The sequence below is a fragment of the Miscanthus floridulus genome, chromosome 8 (genome assembly GCF_019320115.1).
Source record: "Miscanthus floridulus cultivar M001 chromosome 8, ASM1932011v1, whole genome shotgun sequence".
In the NCBI taxonomy this organism is placed as follows: Eukaryota; Viridiplantae; Streptophyta; class Magnoliopsida; order Poales; family Poaceae; genus Miscanthus; species Miscanthus floridulus.
The window spans coordinates 122697950-122720100 of NC_089587.1; the positions used below are offsets into that span (position 1 = coordinate 122697950).

At 45.7% G+C, this 22151-nt stretch overlaps 1 pseudogene; it reads left to right on the forward strand.

Moving 5' to 3' along the window:
* Positions 1-16954: 16954 nt before the first annotated feature.
* Positions 16955-21661, forward strand: LOC136473454 (histone-lysine N-methyltransferase, H3 lysine-9 specific SUVH6-like; annotated as a pseudogene).
* The last annotated feature ends 490 nt before the right edge of the window (positions 21662-22151 follow it).

The window sequence follows — 22151 nt, forward strand, 5'->3', positions numbered from 1 at the left end:
AAATTGTGGTTCCAATTTTGCTGCTCTTGTGTTGACATGCTCTAGCTAGGGAAAAAATACTAAACCTATAGTAGGCATACTTGAAATATGGTCTTCATATTTAATCCTAATTAATTGCTAGTTTTAGTGAAATTAAATGGGGTAAAAATACATAACATATGATCATGCAAATTTTTATACAGTATTCTTGTGCTAGGAGGAAAGTAAGAAAAATATTAAATCTTTTGCTTAACACTTTTCACTATGCTAAATGATTTTTGCTAAACTAAGCATATGTAGCTTGTCATTTTAGTATAGGTGGCTATACTTATCCAAATGGCATGAAATTTGTACACTAGACTATTAGGGTCATATGTAGGCTACTGTAATTTTATCAGAATTTATGGAGCATTGGAAATATTTATCCTTTAAATCCCCTTATTATCTAAGGAAATTAATAAATGAATATAAATAAATTAGTTATGTTTAACCATGATGTTTTCTGTGGTGCTTGTGATGCATATGATCTTTTGATGTTATTAGTTAGGCTTAGATGTAACTGGTTGTATGCAACGAGTTAATTATTGCTTTACAATTCAACTAGATGGCTGCCTATATAGTTTCTATTCTGGTGATAATTTCATGATGATAATGGTATTTTCTGTAAAACTTGTTAATAACAAAGTTGTAGATAACTTATTTATCTACCTAGTATTAAATTTTCATAGCCATAGGTCTTATGGTTTAAGAATTATGGCTGTTAGAAGTCTGCTATCAGAAATGCTTGCTTTCTAGACAGATCCGAAAGATTGAATTGTTGGACCTAGATAACTACTTAATCACTTTGAGATGATTAAAATAAAGTGGTAGGCAATTTCATAAGATTTCTAGAAAGTCCACAACCATATTAGTTTGATGTGTATAACTCCCGTTATAGTCAAAACAAGTGGCTATTGCCTTGTAGTCCAGATAATGATCTACATAAGTGTTTGTTTAGTTACTAGAGAAGAGATATGCACCTACTCAGTAAAAGAAAATGTAACTTGTTATCACCTTAAGGCAATGATGTTGAGAACACTTAGGAGGATACATTTCATCACACTATATCCTATGCTAGTTATTATTATATATGCATCCATGATATCTTATTCCGTGCTCATGCATATAGGATCGTTCGAAGGGATAACTCTATTGGAGTTCAAAGAAGAGCCGGAGGAACAATAGGAGGCACCTCAAGCCATAGCTCCAGAAGGAGAGGAGCAAACTCTTGAAGACTTACCTGAGTGCCCAGACCATAGGCCAACTTCTTTTATCAAAGGCAGGCCCCGGAGCATTTTAAGCCAGCCATGTTTTACAAAATATCACTTGAGTCCTTTATGTTTGATGCATTATGTTATAAGAGTTGAATTGGAAATACTTAATGCATAGAACTACCTTGTCTAGATAAATATACTGTTAACTCTATGTAGGTCCAGGATCAAATATATGCTTAGCCATGCTTAGACCGGTAGAAGTCGAGTGATTTTCTATCACCTGCGAGATATAGGTGGATACCGAAGCATGGTTGGCTATAGTTGCTATCATGAAATAGAACCATAGGGTAATGTAACTGGAGGCCAGGTAGAGTCTATGTGTAGGTTGACTCATGTGATTTCGTCTGTGCCAGGTAAGGACCGTACCGTTGTTGGCACTTCTGTCGAGATTGAACGCATGCCTCTCACTTCACTGGCTAGATAATTCATTCCGACCGTGAAGTCGAGTAGCTCAACTCAGGTTGGGCCCTATTCTATAAAAGTACTCACTCTAGATGGTAGTAAGGATGTGCGGGGAGCCAAACATGAGCCCAAGGGCAGGCCGGGCCTGAACGTCCTGGTAGCTGGTTGTCCCTGATTGTGCGGTGCTAATCGAACCCATGAAATGTGGACCTGAGTTGTACTAAAAGTGACCATTAATCTGGTCTGCCTGGGTTTGTGTAAGGAATAAATTCCTAGCTAGTTGAAATCGATTCAAATCATCATCTCTCCCGGATAGTGAGAAACTTGACTGAGCTTCCTTCTATCGTAGTGTTAATGGCAAGTGGAATGGTTCTGAGAATGAAATATTAAATGGCTATGGTTATTATTGTGCTATCATTAACAATATACTACATGGTTGGCACAGGTTAGTCGCTAATCTAGAGATGAATAGCTACAATTAACTTGATGACCGAATTATAAAAGGTATAGTTGAATTAATGCCTTTTTATGCAAAATATTGTCAAGCTAGCTCCACTTATAAAGCCTTGCATGATCCTTGGAGTCACTTTATTTTTGGTTTATGATGGGTAAGTCTAGTTGAGTATCTTCTTGTACTCAGGGTTTATTTCCCATTGTTGTAGATAATACGATGTATCATGGCTACTATAAGAACTGCTTCTGTCCCACCGTAGATGAGGAGTAGGGCCCTAGGCAAGGCATCTCTTGTTAATCCCTCTCTTATGCTTTTGTGGGATTGTGATCATGAGCAGGTACATTATTTGAACAATGATGGAGATGTTGGTTTCAAACTTTAATTGCTTCCGCTACTATTTTACCTAAACTTGGTTTGTAATAACTTTTAATCGTACTCTGATGTATGGAACTATATTTGTGAACTTATGTAACATGTGACATGTATGTTGAATCATATATGATCTTGGTTGTATGTTGGTTGAATCAAGACCCTTCATGGTACTCGATGGACTACCGGGATTATATGGGCTCAAGTATGACAATGCGACCGCTTAAGGGCTACTATTGTACTTGTGCTCTTATAAATTGGATGGTTCTACTACAACCCACCGGCCGACCCATCTCCGGCGCCACCTCAGCCCAAAGCCACTCCCCCGGGGGAGGCAACGGAGATGCCCTGACCCACTCGAGGCACCAACAATGGGCAATGACGCACCTTCAGCATGAGCGGCCAGGGGGACACCCCTGCCTCACCTGAGGTCCCCACCAAGCAGAGCTCCCTACAGCAAGTAGCGATGCGACCAAATAATGAGTATACGAGCTCCAAACAACAGCAATTGAATGGACAAGGGCTCTTACTTGCCACCCACGGGAAGCCTCAGGGTGGAGAGCCTCTTCCATCGGGGCGCTCTAGCCCTGGAGGAGCTTGAATGGGGGTGCTTCCCAGTAGCCTAAAGGGATGGCGACTCCCCTAGAGATAGGCTCAGGGACACACCCCCTGGCAGCGGAGAAGAACCTCGAGAGTTTGCCTCCACCTCTTGACCCCTAGGACTGGGGGGGATGGAGACCTCCCCTAGGAATGGGAGGTTGTCGAGCCTCGGGTTTAACACCAAGCATGGGGCCATTCCGCTATCAACCAGCGGTTCCCTCGATGCGGACCCAAGCACCATCCATGCCACCCTAGTCAAGGACTCCTCTAGGAGGTGGTCGTCCGCCACCACGAATTGGTCTCCTGGCCCAATGTACTCCCACATCTGGGTAGGCCTTACCCTCAATAGGAGGACATGGCGGAGCAAGAGAACACGTAGAGCATCATCTAGCCGGTCACCCCAGCATCCTTCAGGGCAGTGACCCGATCCACCAAGCCCTCAACAACCTCAAGAGTGGGACCTTCTGGGGTACTCTTCCAAGACGGTGGCGCCACCGGCCCTAGACGGTCAGGGGAGTAGGCCGGTAGAGATCTAGAAGGGTCGGAAAGGTAGAACCACTTCTGGTGCCACCCCTTCTCTAAGGTGGGGAAACAGAGCTCTAGTTATTGTGACTTCAAATTGTTTCATAGTTGGATGGCGGCGACACCGATCCGCTACATAGACCCATTGCCATTCTTGTTCAAGGTCAGCCAGAAGATCCTCCACCACAGGTCGAAATGGGGCTCGGTCCCTAAGTAGCACTCATAGAGGGTGATGAACACCTCAAGGTGCGCCACCCTATACGGTGTCAGATCATGGAGCCACAACCCAAAATGGTGAAGGAACCCCTACACGAATGGGTGCGCATGGACCCCGAACCCGGCAAGGCAGAAGGGGACGACCTGAGATTCTTCGGGCATGGGCTCTGTCACCTCTAGATCTGGTAGGTCCCTCCTAGAGGGAGGAAGGATCAGCCATGCCTGAGCCATCTCTAGCATTTTGCCCTAGGCCCTCGAGGAGTCCCATTCGGCCATTGCAGGATGACAAAGGCAGAGACAAGTGAGCTTAGCTACAAGAGGGAGGAGGCAAGCGATGGGGAAGCTGAAACAAAAGGTATGCCCATTCTTCACCCCATTTGGCCCCTTCTATAACCTGAGCTCGCAGGAGTGAACATGGGCTGAGAGCCAAGCATGCCGCCCACTCCATGCATGTCTTCTCATGGGACTAGAGGGGAATTGACTCCCCTTGGGCCCATCGGCCACACTCAACAGCTTGAATCCACGCACACCAAGTTCCATGGTCTCTCCTCTGCTAGGTCTGCTCCACGTGGCCTGACGTTCCATCTCCCAGACGAAGTGGGATGGCGCGGGAGTGCATGCCATAACTACACCAGCAGGCATGGCAACCTAGGCGCCATTAGCCACCTACGCGAGATGTCAAAAGGTGAGGCGTGTCTAGAAACCTCCTCGCCCTCTAACAAGGAGGCCCCATGACAGCCTCGGGGGCTATGTCAACTCACCATAGAGAGTCTGGCCTCCCGACCGATGGGTGCCCAGGCGGCACGCCCCGAAAACCAACCAACTCTCTAGAGTTGGGTCAGGAGCCACTGAGCAGTGGACCCAATGAGGGCTCCCAATGAGCTCGACGCACTCCCCACATCCCAACCTTTGACTGCAAGGGTCGGCCCGAGAGGATTAGGGCCTGCTACCATAGCCCTTAGAAGGGCATGGCACATCGGGTGATAAGTGGCCCTAACCTAGAGCCTAGATGCTCTCGATCACCTAACCCACGATAGGCCTAGATCAGAGAGGAGGGTGCCCCTAGGCCCAAGGTCAGTAACTCATAGACAAGTTTGCCAAACCCTCGCTCGGGACAAAGGCTCACGCAACATGGGTTGAAAAAAGGGGTCAGCACCGCCATCGCTCGGCCCGATAGTCGAGCACCCCCATCTCACTTGGGAAGGGCCCTACAAAGGGCATGCCACTCTCATTAGTGGAAGACATCCCCGCCATAGCTAGCTTGGTCTCTAAAAGATTGACTTTAGCCCTTCATCACCATCTAGAATCTGGTCAAGTGAGGCCATGAAAGGCTCGGGGGCACTTGATGAGATTCTAACATATAGATATGTTAATGCCTCAGGATCAAAGGTTCCCGATCAAGAGACCCCCCATTCGACCCTTCTAGGATTGCCTAGGGGCTCAAGGGCTATACCCATTGGGTACGCTCACGCATACCCTTAGGCCAAGGAGTCCGGCCGAGCCCGAGCATGACCACCGCTCTCACTCAAGGCTCGGGGGCTCGACCAAGCCTTAGGCACCCAACCGACGGGAGCCTAGACCCAATCCTTGGCATCCTCTTGGCCTTCGACACTAGCCAAGGCCTAGGCATGAGAAGGTACACCCCTAGCCATGGAGGCTCGAGGGCTCCCTAGCGCTGCCTCGTAGGCACTGCACTATCAACCACTCCTCCGATAGGGTCACACACGGGGCATGATGCAAGGAGACAAACTCCTCTGTGGCCTCACACGTTAGCCCCTTGAGTCGGCCTCCTTCACCACCAAGAAGCCTCAAGAAGGTGCACCCGAGGGAGGCTAGTCCAAGTCGACATAGCCTGACACTCAGTGTATCAAAATAGGGCAGCCGAATGACGCCTAGAGCTTTTTTGCCTCCATGACATCACCACGATCCATAGAGGGTCACTACAAGACCCTCCTAGACTCCGACGCATGTAGACCATAGGCTCAACTCCCCCAAACTGCCACGTACCTAACCTTTCTCGGAATATAAGGGATAGGTCGGATCCTAAGAAGGGGAGGAAGATCCAAGACAGATCATTCGCATCCTCACCGTTCCACTGAAGCTCTACACCGAGAGAAGAGTAACCCAGAGAGGGGCACCGAGGGCTCCTCCACCGCATCTGTCATCTTCCTCCTCTCTAACAAGGGAGAAGGCTCCACCGGTGGCGAGGTGACTCTAGGATTAGCACCGAGCGATCCCCTACCAAATCTCTCTCTTTCTCCTATACACTCTGTTGTAACCCCCTAGATTTTTGGTGCTCTTGAGTATAAGAATCATCAACTACTAGACATAGGCCATTGATTGGCTTGAAGTAGGATAAATCGTTGTGTCCTCTATGATTCTTATATTCTTGAGTCCACCCGAGCCACCTGAGACACGCACTCTGACACCACCTTGAACAAACAATGCTTGCCACGATTCTAACCCCCGACAGGTTGCATGTGGTAGAATTGCTTGAAGCCATTACCTTAACACAACCTCTACCCCTGCACACCCGCTGTTAGAATAGATGCTTGCCTATTTACTTGCGACTTACTTCTACTACGCATTATATCTATGATGTGATGCTTGGTGGAGATTGTTTATGAGTGGCTAAGGCACTTGGTGCCGATAATGTGATAATAATTTGGCGAGTGGCGTGTGTCTTGGGTGTGTGGTGAGGATTGAGTCAATCGGATAGGATTCTACGATGAGCCTTTGGGGCAAGTCTTGCCAAAGGGGTGTGACCTGAGCGCTCCTTGTGAGAAGTACCTATGGCGGGTAAAGGTTAGTGGTATAGATTCTAGGGTGGAGACTCTTCTTGGGGTGAACCCTCGGCATAGAGGTGTTGTTGAAGCACGAGCATCTGATAGCCCTTGAGAAGATGTCTTGTTTGGTCACCCTAAGGACTTATATGTTCTAGGAACCAGTTCATAGGAAACATTACACATCACTCGCTCCTATTTGGGTGGGAGACGGATGTGAACTAACCTAGACGATGCCACTACTACTAGGTTGTAGTTGACAGTGTAGGGAGTTGAGGGCATTTGGACCTGATCCTCCATAGACACATAGTGACATTGGTGGCCAAACATTGCGTTTCACAGTCTCAGCGTGTCGGTGGACTCCGAGGTGCCTCATGGTTGAGTAGCAGGGTGGTATCATTCCAAATTAGAGAGCAGCCCAGAATCAACCTAGGTGGGGCACTTTCGATGATGGTGAACTTGTGGGTCCTGGTGTAAACCTCTGCAGAGTTTCTGGTTGATCGATCGATACATAGTTTTTCTTTTACGACTGTGGATGTTTCCTATGGTATCGCTTCACTTGACTAGAGAGAGGAGCCTTCTTCTTCTTTCCCCTGGGTTTTGTTTGGATTCTGGTATGAGCTGATGAGGCAACGTACGAGAGGGGGTCATCCTTGTCACCTAGAGAGTGAGACTATGGTGAGATGTGTGGATGGGAGATGGATGGATGGATGTGTGGATGAGATGGGTTAAAACTTGAGAAACAATTATAAAATATTGATGAACTTCGCATAGGAAGACTACAACAACAAATTGGTTCTTTTACTCTACCCTTGCATTCCACTTACCACAAAGCAAACACAAAGCATAGGGTGGGAGCCAGTGGCCAGTACAAATTGTACTAAAAATTATTTGGTAGGTGTCGAGTACAACGACTAGGTCGATGGAGGAGAAGATTAGAGGTGTTCATTCTACACTCAAGATTGCCAGTGGAGGAGACGCTTCATCTGCTAGATGTTCTGCCTACTCTGATGTTGTTTTGGATGTTGTGTGACTCTGATGATTCTGCCAAGTGGCGATGTAATAAGTATTAAACTTTTCTATTTGTACTTCTAAGACAGGTATTTGATGTATAACTTGTGGTATCAGCTATTATTTGATAATGTGAGGCATGATCTCCTGGGACTATCACATTATAACTCTTATATGTGGATTTCCCTTTGTGGAAATCGTGGATCGTTACAATATGGCACTTGCTTCATCCCTGCTCCAAGGTTGATGGCAACTTCTAGAGAGGCTCTACCTCTTGGTGGCTAGAACTTGCGGATCATTGAGCACCTTAGGATGGGCAGGATTCCATTTAGGGCTCCTACTTTTAGAGATCGGTCGTTAGCCCTGAAGAGATTGAGATTGGGATCCAAAAACTAAGGATAACCATTTGGGGACAAGGGATGGTCGATAAAGATGCTTCAGGAGATTTGGGCTAGAGAGTACATCCGATTCAGACAGACTTTTGGGATCCAATGACTAAGGATACACTACTACACAAAAACTTTCAGGCAGCGTTTGCATTTGGCTCTCTGAGGTGGGCAGGCTGGTTGCCCGCCTCCGTTATTCAGTGGCAGGGTAGCCGACCAAGCGCCCACCACGGTTAATCCTTAACGGAGGCGGTGATGTAGACAAGGCCCGATCTTCTAAAAGGTATGATAGCATCGATTGGTGGAGACTCGATGTTCATGATCTAGGCTTCGAACCAAGACTGATTTAGACCCTCGCAACCGTTACACCACTGCTCTGTTGGTTATCAACCACGCGAACGCGATTGACCTCGCCGAGACAGCTTTTCTGCAAGCGAATCAAGAACACAAGCAAGAACGGGATGAAAGCAATCTGAAATTGCAAATAAATATGAGGCTTATGATAACGACAAGGAGTTCAGGTCTTTATTTGAAAGGACTAATCACCACAGGCGAACAAGATCAAGAATTAGGGTCCTGGTACACAGCAAGCAACCTTGGCGGCATAGTTGCAGCAAAACAATGTATGTTTTATAAGGAAATCAAGAACTAAATAAAACCCAAACCCTAAGGAGAGCGATGACTGCTAGTTATAGAGCCCCGGATGTCACACCCCCTAGACGCGCCCCGTAATGGGCCCAAACACGATACGCGGTCCAACGGACCAAAAAATGGTGTCGCAGCACCCTGGCAGATTCTGGACGCTGACTTATTTCGACAATTCCCATTGATTCCGAAGGGCTTTTGATGTGAGACCACTTGCATTGGCTTCCTTATCTAATTAGCTTGCCATCCATATGTGGATTGTTGAAAATGGAGTCTGGATGCACCTGTGTGACCAGTTTTATGATAGACTGGTCCTGGAACCCGAGATGGGCTCAAACTTAATTTGGGCCTCCACCTTGGTGACTCGAACCGGATGAGCTTTGGGCCTCCTTCTCGGTTAGGACACCCTCATTGATCTCCTCGTCCTCTATCTCCAAGCATGGTCGTATGCATGGAGCTCATGGCCTTATCATTCTCCCTTTCTTGATGAAAAGCCGTCCTCGGCGTTGATTTTGCTTGAAGTCGATCCTACACAACATGAGGACAAACGAGGTTTCCAAAATAATGGGAATGGACAATGTTGTGAGAAAGAATATGACCACATGTCCAGGTTTGTAGCATGTCTTGTCCTACAGACATGTAGTCTGCTCGATTGAAATACACACGATCTTTGCCAATACTGCAAAAGATTAGTACTAACAAGAAACATATGCTCCCTTTCTTTGGATTCCACTTGTGTTCAAAAAGCAAAACTAGAGAAATATGGCATAACAACAGTGTTAATTTTACTGTCCTCAAGTTGATCATTACTTTGCACAACAAAAGGAGAATTCAGATTTGTACAAATATAAACTCGTTGGATCAAATATTGTCCTTAGTGGTTATATTTGCCAAAAACATGATATGTATGTTTAGAGAACCATGGCAAATCAGCATATGCATAAAGTTTCTCCTCTAAAGAACTAAGATTACACGGAACATCAAATTCAATATAACTCAAAGTATTTAAAGTGGACAACAATTTTAGCTCATCAACTTTACTAGCATTATGAACAAGTCTATTTTTAGCACAAGTGTTCGATTTCAGCACACATATAGCATGATCATTCTTCAATGATTGCATGGGTATAACATAAATATCATCATGCAAGTCATCTTCGTCACAAGGAACATCAAGCAAATCATGTTGTGACAAAGGTAAATCAAGCGAAGGCTCCACTAAAATTTGCTCTATCATAGCATGATTGGTGGAAAAATTCAGCACATCAAGAGAACTCTCACCTTCCGTGAGTTTAGCATCATGGGCATTACCTTTGCTCTCATGTTCAGCAGGAGTAATAGTTGATGGTTCTGAATTTTCACATGAGGTTGTGAGCATCTCATTTTCTGTCATGCCATCCTCGCTCTTTTGTACATTGTCCTGCAAAAGGTTAGGCATAACAGGAGGAATAACAAGAGATTGATCTAGTTGATGCACCTCATCATATGAAGTCAAAACAGGAGGTGGATTAACAAAGGTTTCTCGCATAAGGAGTTTCATATCATTTCAAGTTTGAGGTTTATCAGAAGGATCTAAAGACTCCCACCAAGATAAAGCAGAATATCGTAAAACACTAGCTGCATTTTTTACCTTCCTCCTTGGACACATAAAGCAAGTAGCAAATATGTTATCTATGGCAATTTCTCACTCCATGTACTTATCCGCACCTATACCATCATAAATCGGTGGATACAAACAACCTGTCATTGTTAGAATCAAACAAGAAAACACACAAGTAATATATTAACGGAGACGGTTGTCCTAACGTAACCGCCTCCGTTAATATATTAATCAAGGCAGACGCCTCAAAACAACCATCTTGGTTAATCTATATTAATCGAGGCTGTCACTTAAGGTTACCCGTCTTCTAAAATCAATTTACAGAGGCAGGCCTCCTAAGAAGCCCGCCTCCAAAAATAGATCTATTTTCTGAGGCGGGCCTCTTAAGAGGCTCGTCTCTGTTAAAAGGCCTCAGGCACACTCCATAGCCCGCTCTAAACCCTAGCACATGTATATGTAGCTCCTTACTCCACCTGTCTCTCATAGAAGCCCACCACCCGCCGCCGCACAAGCACCTCCCTCTCCCGTCCCTTTCTCTCTACACTTCGGCGCACAGAAGGAGGATCACTCCGTCCCTCTCTCTACACGTTCCACAGAGCACCGCTTCGCGCATCCTCGGCATCAGCACATCCTCTCTCCCACCGCCTCCCTCTCCCGTCCCTTTCTCTCCGGCGTTGAGGCAGCGAAGGTGACGGCTAGGAGGAGGAGGATAGCCAGGTTCTGAACAAGGCGACGGCCAGGAGACGAGGAGACAGGCCGGATCTGGTGGAGGGCGGCCAGATCTAGTAGAGGTCGGACGGATCTGGTGGAGGGTGGGCAGATCCGGTGGAGGCAGGCTGGATCCCGTGGAGGACAGCGTTGGCGGCGCCAGTACAGCTCACCCTATCTCCCTCTCTATTCGCCTCTTTATCTCCCTCACTCTTCCCTCTCCCCGTTTTGCAGATCTATAGCGGGCACATACAACGGCGCCGAGCGGGAGTCTGGAGCCGGCACAGACGACGGTGGCGGGCGGTACCCTGGGAACCGGCATAGACAACTGCGGCGGCGAATGGCGGACGGTGGCGCACGGATGGCCGGCCCTGGCGACGGCGACGGGAGCTGGCACGGACGGTGGACGGATGGCCTGAGCGACGTCGACTCCAGAAGCTGGAGCTGGTTCCAGATCCTGGATTTTTTTTATTTTTTTTTCAACGATTTATGCAGGCGGGCGTTTTAAGTCAACGACCTCGGTTAATCGATTAACCGAGGTGGTTGTCCAACCGCCTCGGTTAAGGCCACGTGACCTTTGCACCGAGGCGAATGGCTTGCCCGGTTAAGCGCTTTTGCCCGTCTCCGTTAAATTTCCTGTAGTAGTGATAACCATTTGGGGACAAGGGATTTTGGATAAATATGCTTCAGGAGATTGGGCTAGAAAGAGCATCCGATTCACAGACTTTGAGATAAAGAAGGCTTTCTCTAGATTGCACCCCAGGGTTATAGCTCAAAGGGTTAGGGCGAAGGCTCAATTTCAACATAGCAAAGTTTTATTTAGGGTGGTTTTTGGGTCGTGACAAAACACACGCTTATGATCACTCCAATAAATGCATGTATGCAAATCTTAACCTTATGAACACCTTCGAAAGGAGATTGTCCGATAGATCTCGAAGAGATGTAATGGTACTACTATGTTCTAACGTTCACTACGTTGGGCGACTGGTTTCTCCTTTCGAGCCAACGTCGCCACCGCTGATCCCACCACCGGCCACTTCCTCGCTACCCCTCTCTGCTCCTCATCCCAGTCCCAGCTGCTACTGTCCTCTCCTCGATCTGCATACTCCCAGGCGCCACGACGCATCAAAAAGGCTCTTTGCTTGGAAGAGACTCAGAGAAAACAATAGTCTAAAAATAGAGAAATAAATGAGCAATGCGACGAAATCATAGATCATCAGTTCGAGATGCGTGGAGCGGTTAGACGGAGGAAGGTTGCGACGAAGATATAGAGACCACTAATGAAGAGGTGGAGATGGGACAAGATTAGGATGGTCAAGTTTGTGCCGCAGACCTTTATATATATGAATTCACTGTTAGGGTGCTCCGTCACCCTTCCAAATCAGCATGTTCCCATCCGTATTTTGCTAGTTTTTACAAAAGAAACTAAATAATTGGATGATCTCTTCAAGAAAAAATGATGCTTTGCCATCGCAGCGAGGGGCACGCCTTAATTAAAAGAACCACATTTTGTGAGGTCTTTGCCAATTTGCCATACTGGTCACGCGACTTCTGGTGCGTGATTAGTGCCCTGTATGGGTTTGCACGAGGTTGTTTGTGTGCGCTTGCTGTCTCACCAAGCTTTAGATTTACTCTATACAATGCAACATCTTCCACACAGTGAGTGTTTTATTTATTACATGGTCTCTGACCTGGCTCAACTGATACGTATGATTAAATATTAGTAAATTTTACACTTCTAGTTCTAACCAACCTATTTTTTAATGGTAATGACTTATTGACAGCCGTCCAATTTTAGGTGCATTCCTCGTCTCCCTCCCCCCATATGCCCACACCCGCGCTCGACTCCCCATGCGGCTCTCTCCCCTCCAGCGGTGGCAGCTCCTCCCCACGCGCCCAACGCGGCTCCTCCTCGACGCGAACGTGGCTCCTCACTCTCTTCCCTCCGACGGCAGTGGTTTCCAGCGGCGACGACGAGGTAGGCGACTTGCTCCTCCTCCTCCTGGATCTGCAAGTTAGGGTTTCGGTGAGCTCTCCCTCTCATCTTGCCTAACTCTGGTGGGCTTAGAAAGGGAAGGTTTGGAGAGGAAGCCAGGCCAAACGGTGGGGATGGCTGGAGGGGTTAGGGGGACCTAACGGTGGTGAAGGTGGCCAGGCCAGGTCGGAGCGGGGCATCGCGGTGGTGCTGAGCGGAGAGCATGGCCATGACGGTTGCGGGATGTGGGAGGGGAAGAAGGTGACGCCGCAGGCGAGCTAGGATTTCGTCGGAGCTCCGCGGCCCCTAGCTCGCCCGCGGCGGGGCGGTGGGCGACAGGGCGGTCGGACCACGGCAACGAGGCAGTGGGACCATAGGAGGAACGCAGCAACGAGGCGGTGGGACCACGGATGGAAGAAGAAAAATAGTACAAGCGGAAGAAAGAAGAGAGAAGAGAGAAAAAGCACGTGCGCTGCCCTGCGTAACGGTCGACCCTGGCCAAGACTGATCTGACGCACGGCCGTGTATTTTAGAAGTGTCTTTTTTTATGTGGAAAGTCTGGATCACCGATGCAAGGTACTAGTACCAATCACGCCTAGTTTCAAAAAGAAGTACCAATCACGCCTCCTTTATTGTTTTTGACAAAAAGAAAAAAAAAACTTGCGCTCCCATCGCACACGTGTTCGTGTGCAGTCGACGTGGCCATGGCATGGGAATGACATTCCTGGCCTTCTCTCTCTCATCACCAACCATCCGCCGCACAGTCTTACCGCATCATGGCGACCTCCATCGCCGTCGCCTTCCCTCTCTTAGGGCCCGTTCGGTAGCAAGGGTTTCAATCCCATCCTGAACGCTTCCAGGGCAAGGATCAAGTGAATCCGGTCGGTTTCACTTAATCTTGTTGGATTCAATTTCAGACTAGGATTCGTTCCTTCCCGTCAAAATCATTGTTCGGCTGCACAGGAATAAAACCTTCCTCACTTCAGCATCAATCATTTATCAAGTTAATGCATCCTAGAATGGATCACTGATATACCAAACATTGCACACGCTTTGCAAGTTCACACAAACATTGCACATCAGTGTTGTTGACTTTCGAACTGGCCTGATTTCACATGCATGTTCATTACATAAACATATGAACATAATTGATTCTTCATCGTATACTCCCAAACAAACTGAAAACAAATACCCAACTACGAGTCTTTACATAAGAGGCCTGTGAAACTAGCACCTGAACAAACATTGGAAGAGAATTGGCCCCATGTCTTCAGTTCTTTCACTAGTTTTGTCATGTCATCACAGCAAACATTAGTTGCACGCCCGCAAAAAAATAGAAGGAAATTGTAAGTTCCAGAAGGGTTGAGTCTCACGTGACTTTTGAAACTAATCACAACATTCATTCTAAATTTTTCAAACATTGCTCGGCTTGTGTCAACTTGCTTACTGCAATCTAAAATTACTCTTATCTGAATATACAGCAGGACATCTCTTGCTTGCCATGGACACTGATGACCTACGTTTACATACAAATCTCCTATTGTTGCCAAACCTCAAAGATCCAGTGTGACAGTACTATAGCTCTTCTCATACATCTATTTGTGATCTTCTCACTTCTCTATCTAAAACCTACACCATGATGACAGAGGCTTTCCCACATATTAAAAGCCTTCTTCTTTAACTGCACACAAAAATAAAAAAAAGGCAGCAACAACCAAAATCAATGGTGTTTTTCTATGTTTGGATGATGATGACTAAATCCACAAGCTGCTACTGTCACCAGTTGTTGTTACTGAAAAAAACCCGACAGCCATCAATCAATGACCTGCAGAAAAACACCTAGGGTGTTCATAAACACGATTCTTTATAACTTGGCCTAAGTATATATATATATGGTTCGTAAAAAATGTCAACACAATTACCAAATGTCTAATGCAGCATGTTTTGAACTAGAGCAGCAGCACTATTGTATAGCTTCAGAAAACTAAAGGTACAGAAACAAATGACCAAGCTGTAGACCCTACTGAACCCAACGAATGAATTGCAAGGCTAAAGAGGTCCTATCTTTCTTCTTAAAAACAAAGGATAATAACAACTCATAAGTCTTTAAAACAAAGAAGAAGCTCAATTTAGTCTGCAAGAAACTAAGAAAGCATGTATGCAAGACACAGAACACAGCCTGCAAACCTGAACCTGATTCTTACCCACCAAACAAAAAGCCAAATAAAAAAACTCAAACAAAAGATCATCTGGTTGGGCCATGATTAAATAATGGATGAGTTTATTCCCGAATCTTTTTTAAGAACAGAAGGATAACTCAGTTCCCAAAAAAGGAACTGAGTCATATAGATGCTAAATAATATTGACCATGTCATATAGAAGCTAAATATTATTGACCATGTCATATAGAAGCTCTAATAAAGATGATAGTCATATAGAAGCATATATATAAACTTATAGTCATATAGAAGCTTCTGGAGTACCTTCTGGAGTTGGTACCAGATCCCAAGAAGGCGGAGGTTCAATCAGAGTTGATTACTCCATCACCATGCAGAGATAGGTCTGGACAACCAATGCTGAAATAGCTGCTAATTGCCACATGAACTGATCTCCCCAGTACACTGAAAATTGAAAATGACAGCAAGCTCTAGCTCTGCAAAGTGCTTGGGAAAACAAGCTAGTAGGGTAGGAGTAGAAAATAGATACAGTATAACCAAGCGACGGACTCCCAAAGTGCTTGATAAAAAGTTTATTTATATAAACCATCATGCATGCATGCTTTTACTGAACGATGTTCAATTATTATTATACATTGATTCCCGGCTACTAACTGATTGACTGACTGCCTATACAGAAAATCTCTCTGGTGTTTGCTGGACGAAGGCCTAGAGACGTAGAGATCGTCTATGCGGCAACTGCCAAGGCAGAGAAAGAGCTCAAATGGAAGTAAATATGTTGTTGATGCTAGTTTTTGGGTTCAGGTTCAGAGAGATAACATCCGCTGGCTGGCTGCTCATTGCCGACGCCAAAGATGATTGAATCCTAGTTTTTTGGTGCTCCCCCGGTCCCCCAACAACAAGAGGGGAGCCTCGATAGATGTTGCGTGTATGTTAAGCCCTCCCACGGCGGCAGGCGATGGCACGGGACTGCGTTGCTGCATTCTTTGATTGATTCGATTGCGTCTAGTGATAGGCTGGTGCTGGTGCTGGTTTTTGGGTTTAGGTTCAGCATGGCATCGCACAATCCTAACGAGAACAATATGAAATCTTGCAGGGCAAAGTGCTGGGTCGAGGAGATGTGTAGAGATCTGTGGAATTGGGCAAGCAAGAACCCCTACGGCTATGCTAGATCACCATACAAGATCAACTGAATCACTCATCCATCCATCCTGCAGTAGTAGCAAGCAACAAACTGAGCAGCAACAGCTCCCCCTCCTCTACATCTCCTACCACCTGACAACCAAGAAGAAGAGGCCCACCACCCACGGCCTCACCACACACCCGCTCCTGGGCCACCTCCCGGCGTTCCTCAAGAACTGCCAACGTAGGGAGGAAAGAACCCTAGCAAAAACCCTAGCGCTGGGGAGAGAAGGGGGCATGGACGAGGACGATGCTTTACCGGCGAGAAGGCGGCGGAGAGCGCGGACGTTCGATGAGAAGCGGTCACCATCGCCTCGCGCCGCGCCGTTGCCTCGTGCCGCTCGTGTCCGCTCGAGTCGCGCCAGCTCGCGTCGCCACACCCAGGATAGGTTCCAGACCTATGAGGGTCCGTCTCCGTTCTGGGCCAAAGAGGGGGAAGAAAGGCCGGGATTGACCCATTTTAATTCCGGATCGTATATAACCGAACGATTAATTCTAACCCGACCTAACTTTGAACCGGGTCATATCAATGCGGACGGATCAGGCCGCGTTCTGGACCATTCCGGGCTAAAACGAACGAGGCCTTATTAGTCTCTTCCCTGTTTGCCCACCCACACTCCTTCCTCGGCCGTCTTCCTCGTGCGCGTGCTTCGCCGCCTCTCACGCGGCTTCCACCGCAGCCACAAAAGCACCGCCTGCTCTCCTTCGCTCGGCCTCCTCCCGCTCTCCCTCTCCTGCCTTGGTCCTCCTCGTCTTCGTGGATTCCGCTGGCACCACGGGAGCACGGTCGAGTTGAGTCCTAGGATGAGACGTCATCGACCTCGTTGTGGATGGCGTGCTGGGTCCACGGCTGACCTGGCGTCCTGGCTGGCACAGCGAAAATCTCGTGCGGAGGCGCTCGGGACGCATGTCCCCGGCAACGAGATCGAAGTCCCCGCCGCATCCTCTCCGACCGCGGACGCTGGCGACAAAGCCAAAGGAGGAGCTGATTTGGGTTGGGGCGGGGGGCGACGAAAAGAGTGAATTTTTGGCTGCCCCCCCAAATGGCAATTTGGTGAAGTTGCTGGGAACAGTGGCGTTCTTTTCGGAGCAGGACTGCAACGGCAATGAATTTGTTCTTGGTCCTCCTCGTGGCTCGTGGTTAACGTCGCCTCCATGGCACAGTATCTTTCCCTGTCAACGATAGAATTTGTTCTTGGTATTCTCTTGTTTGTAAGAGATGCTGAAATGGCTGATGTTCTCAGTGCTGTCAGTGGGTTCGCGGAGACTAATTGCACGCTGCTGACTGATATTTATTACAAGTACAGGGACAAAGGTAGCTTTGCTTGCTATCCTGTTCTTGGCCTATTGTTGTGCATTGTGCTTGTTCATGGTCTGAATTGCGAATTTCTGTGAATGTTGGAGTGTGTAAGTAACTCAAGAAAGGTTATAGTTGGAATTGGAGTACTAGCATGTTGGCGCTTGTTGGAATAGTGGCTGTAGTCTTCTATTTGAACTGGAATGAGAAAAACACATAATTTTCCACCCAAAAATGTTGTGTTATTAGTCTTGCCTGAGTGAGATTTTATATTGTTTGGCACACAGTGCTCGTATCAAAAGCTTTGTTTGCTCTAGCCATATCTGCGACTGCTTGCAAACATTGTGTCCTTTTACATGTACTTGTGTACACAACTTAAATAGGCGGCTGGTACAGGATGCATACAATTTCATTGCATTAGCTTATCCAATAGTAGTAGTGATCCTTCGTTTTCTGTAAATGCTGGCATGAGCCGTGGACAACTGGCTATTAATTTTTCTGTAAATGCTGGCATGACCACGGACAACTGTAGAGCCATTAATTTGTCAACAATCATAGCCTCTCTCTGTCTGTCTTGAAACTATTTTGAGAATATTAGACTTGGACAATTTGAAGAGTAAGTTTCAATTTATCCAATTACCTTTTGACATTATAGACTATTATCTTTAATCTCAGCACAATATCAGGGACCACTGATAGTGGTTCTAAGTTCTAACTTACAGGCAACGTTTGAGGATGAAAGGTTTTTAAAAGGTGGCAGTGAAAACTCTATTTTCCAATGAAGATGTTTACTTCCATGAGGATTATTTCCTTGTATTTCTTGAACAGCTACTTAAATTGGCAACCACCTAACATTTTTTCTGGTTGACAGCCAATATGGTCCCTGTTCAGTGAAATTAAATCAAAACTGCAAGGTGTTTAAATGGCACTAGAATGATGGCATATGTGTTTCCTAGGCATCAAGTACCATATCCTGCTACGCATTTGCATAAAATTTACTTTGTTCTGACTTGTGAGTCCAGTATCTGGCTACCAAACCCAGTGCCTTTGCAACTATGCTTGTGAAATTCGATTCAGTTTGCATGTGCTAGTCCATTGAGTTTCTGAGTTCTTCTGTTTTTATTTTTTCTAGATCTAATAGAAACTGATTTCCATTACAAAATGGCCAAACTTTGAGATACTAGCATTCCTCTGCGATCAGTTCTTGCAATAAGAGCAAGGTACTGATCAGCAAGGTACTTGCGCCAGTTTTGATATTGAATACCCAGTTTCTCAGAAGTTAAGAACTGTTTGTCAGACTTGCTTGCTTGTTAAGAAACTATTGGTCTTTTTTCTAAGATAATGTATTCTGAATACTAGTCTCTTAAACTTGGCAGTTACAATACAATAATATTTGATATTCTTAAGGGTAATTTCTAGATGATGGCATATATCACATGGTAGAATACATCAATTTGGAAACCTGCTTCTTGCAAAGCAAAACGAACCATGATGAGGCATTGTATCTTGGTTTTTGTTTTGCAAAACCACACAAATTTAAGTTGATTTGCACAAATTTTAATCTGCAGCTGTATCTCACGGTCTCAACTCTCACCATCTAAATATAGGTAATCAATCATGATGAAAATTTCATTGGAATGCAAGAGAATGGTGGATGAAGGACAAAATAAGGCTCAGAATAGGGTCCAAGTTCGAGATGATTCTTTAGGTACCAAACAAGATGGTAACCAGCGAAATGTTGTTGCAAAAGCTGCACTAAGTGTCTCCAATTGGAAGGGGAAGGGGAAACGCTCACAACGTAAAGTGACACAGGTAGCAAAAGCAGTGGTGAATGATCAGATGAAAAATAGACTTGAAGGAAGCTTGCAGAGGAGTGTTTCTGATTGGAAGATTAAGGGGAAACGCTCAACACGTGAAGGGAAACAGGTACCACGAGCAGTGGTGGATGATATCACTCCGTCTGTTCCTTTTGGGTCACACCACAAGCAACCTGGGGACCATATAGATGCTCGAAGCAAAGTTAGGAAGTTGCTCCAATTGTACCAGGCAACGTACCGAAAGCTTAAACAAGTTAAGGAACAAGGTATTCCCATAGTTGGACGGATTTACCTTGAAGCAGCTAAAGCAGTAAAGAAAGACCCTGTCTATACAAAGCTTGGGGCCATTGTGGGAAATGTTCCTGGTGTTGAAGTTGGCGATGAATTTTATTATAGAATTGAGTTAGCAATAGTTGGTCTGCATCGCTTGTATCAAGGAGGTATTGACACTTCTAAGGTGAATGGTGTTCCTGTTGCTATAAGTGTCATTGCCTCCGGAGGCTATCCTGATGAATCGTCAAGCTCAGGTGAACTAATATACACTGGCTCTGGAGGGAAGGCTGGGGGCAATAAAGATGGAAGCGATCAAAAGCTTGAGCGGGGTAATCTTGCCTTGAAGAATTCCATTGAGACGAAGACCCCGGTTCGAGTGATTCATGGGTTCGAAGGTGAAAGTAGAATTGAAGTTGGTAAGCAAACTTCGACATTTACATATGATGGATTGTATGAGGTGGTGGGCCCGAAAGGAGAGATGGTCTTCAAGTACAAGTTACAGAGGATTGCAGGGCAACCAGAATTAACCCTACATGCAGTCAAGGCAATTAGGAAGTCTAAAATTCATGAAGGGCTTTGTTTGCCTGATATATCTCAAGGAAGCGAGAGGATACCCATATGTGTCATCAACACAATTGATGACATGAGGCTAGCACCACTTAAATACATCACCGAAGTCACATATCCAACTTGGTGTGAAAAGGAACCTCAAAAGGGTTGCAACTGCACAAACCACTGCTCAGACCCTATTAGATGTGCTTGTGCACGGAAGAATGGAGGGGAAATCCTGTTCCATCGCGATAATGCTATCGTCAAGGCCAAGCGTCTCATATATGAGTGTGGTCCATGGTGCAGGTATGGCTGTGCAAAAACTTTATGTATTCCAAATAACTGTTAATCTGAAAATATTTATTTGTCGTTATTTAGTTCTACTGTGTTTTTGAAGTTACCGTATTTAAATTTCAAACCAGGAGAAATATTCCTATTCTGTTGGAACTTCTATGTTATATGTTACATTAAGGCTTACGGTTGGTTTTAGATCCAGATGAAGAACAGCAGGCGTTTGTGGTAGATAAAAAATCGGCTCATGAAATTTAGCTATTCTCCTGAAGTTGTTAAAATCTTGACAGCAAGCAAAAATATTGATGCACACCAGACAGTTAGCTTAAAACTGGGATAAGAATCTAACTTAATAATTTCTAACCACTTTACTTTCAGGTGCCCGTCAACCGTCAACATGCTACAATAGGGTGAGTCAGCATGGTGTCAAAATTCCACTTGAAATATTCAAGACAGGCAAGACAGGTTGGGGTGTAAGATCCCTCGGTTCTATATCTTCGGGCAGTTTCATATGCAAGTATACTGGCGAGCTCTTGAATGGTGAAGAAGCTGAAAATAGATAGAATGATGAATATCTATTTGATATTGGTAGAAACTACTATGATGAAGAACTTTGGGAGGGGATTAAACCAGTGGTTGATGTACAGTCTTCTACCTCATCCTCTGGGACAATGAAATGCTTCACAATAGATGGAGCTGAGTGCAGCAATGTGGGAAGATTTATCAACCATAGCTGTTCACCAAACCTCTATGCCCAAAATGTTCTCTGGGACCATGGTGACATGAGGATGCCGCATATTATGCTTTTTGCTGTTGAGAATATCCCACCACTGCAGGAGCTGACCTACCATTACAATTATAAGGTAGGCTCAGTCCATGACGAGAATGGCAACGAGAAGGTTAAACATTGCTACTGTGGTGCCTCGGATTGCAGGGGCAGGCTCTACTAAGACATTACTGACTGCTATTAGCTCTAGCCTCTATGTGATCAACACTTCTGCCTTGCCATCACTGAACACTTCTGCCTTGCCATCACTGTACCCTTTTATTCTTCAGTTCATGTTGTACTTGTAGAATGTTTAAATTGTTATCTGATTTGAAGAATTGCTATCGATCCCTAATGAAGTTTGGATGGACCTCCATTTTGCGATGATTGTACTTTTGGGCAGAATGAAGCATGCTGTTGTCTGTTGAAGTATTAAATAACATGAATCTGCAAGCTACTAGAAAATGTACGATGATGGGTCTCAGCATGATGTAGTAGCGTTACTCCTATGTTTTTTCACAGAACTGACTCGTGGTATTGCAAACCTTTACATGCAAGTATATAACTGATGGAATATTGTAGCAGAATTGAACAAATTGAGCACCCATCTTGTTCGTTGACAGACTTGGTAAAGGTCCTTTTGCATGGGTTATTCAGTTTATCTTCGTGTCAAAACTTCACCTCAGAAGAAGATATTGAACCAAGGATTGGATGAACAAATTTTGGCACTGTTGCTTATAGGCAGGGAACATTTGTTTGGATCAAGAATCAAACGGAACTTTACTAAGTTCATTGATAGACGCGCAACTTGATAACCTGATGATGATCGTCTTCAC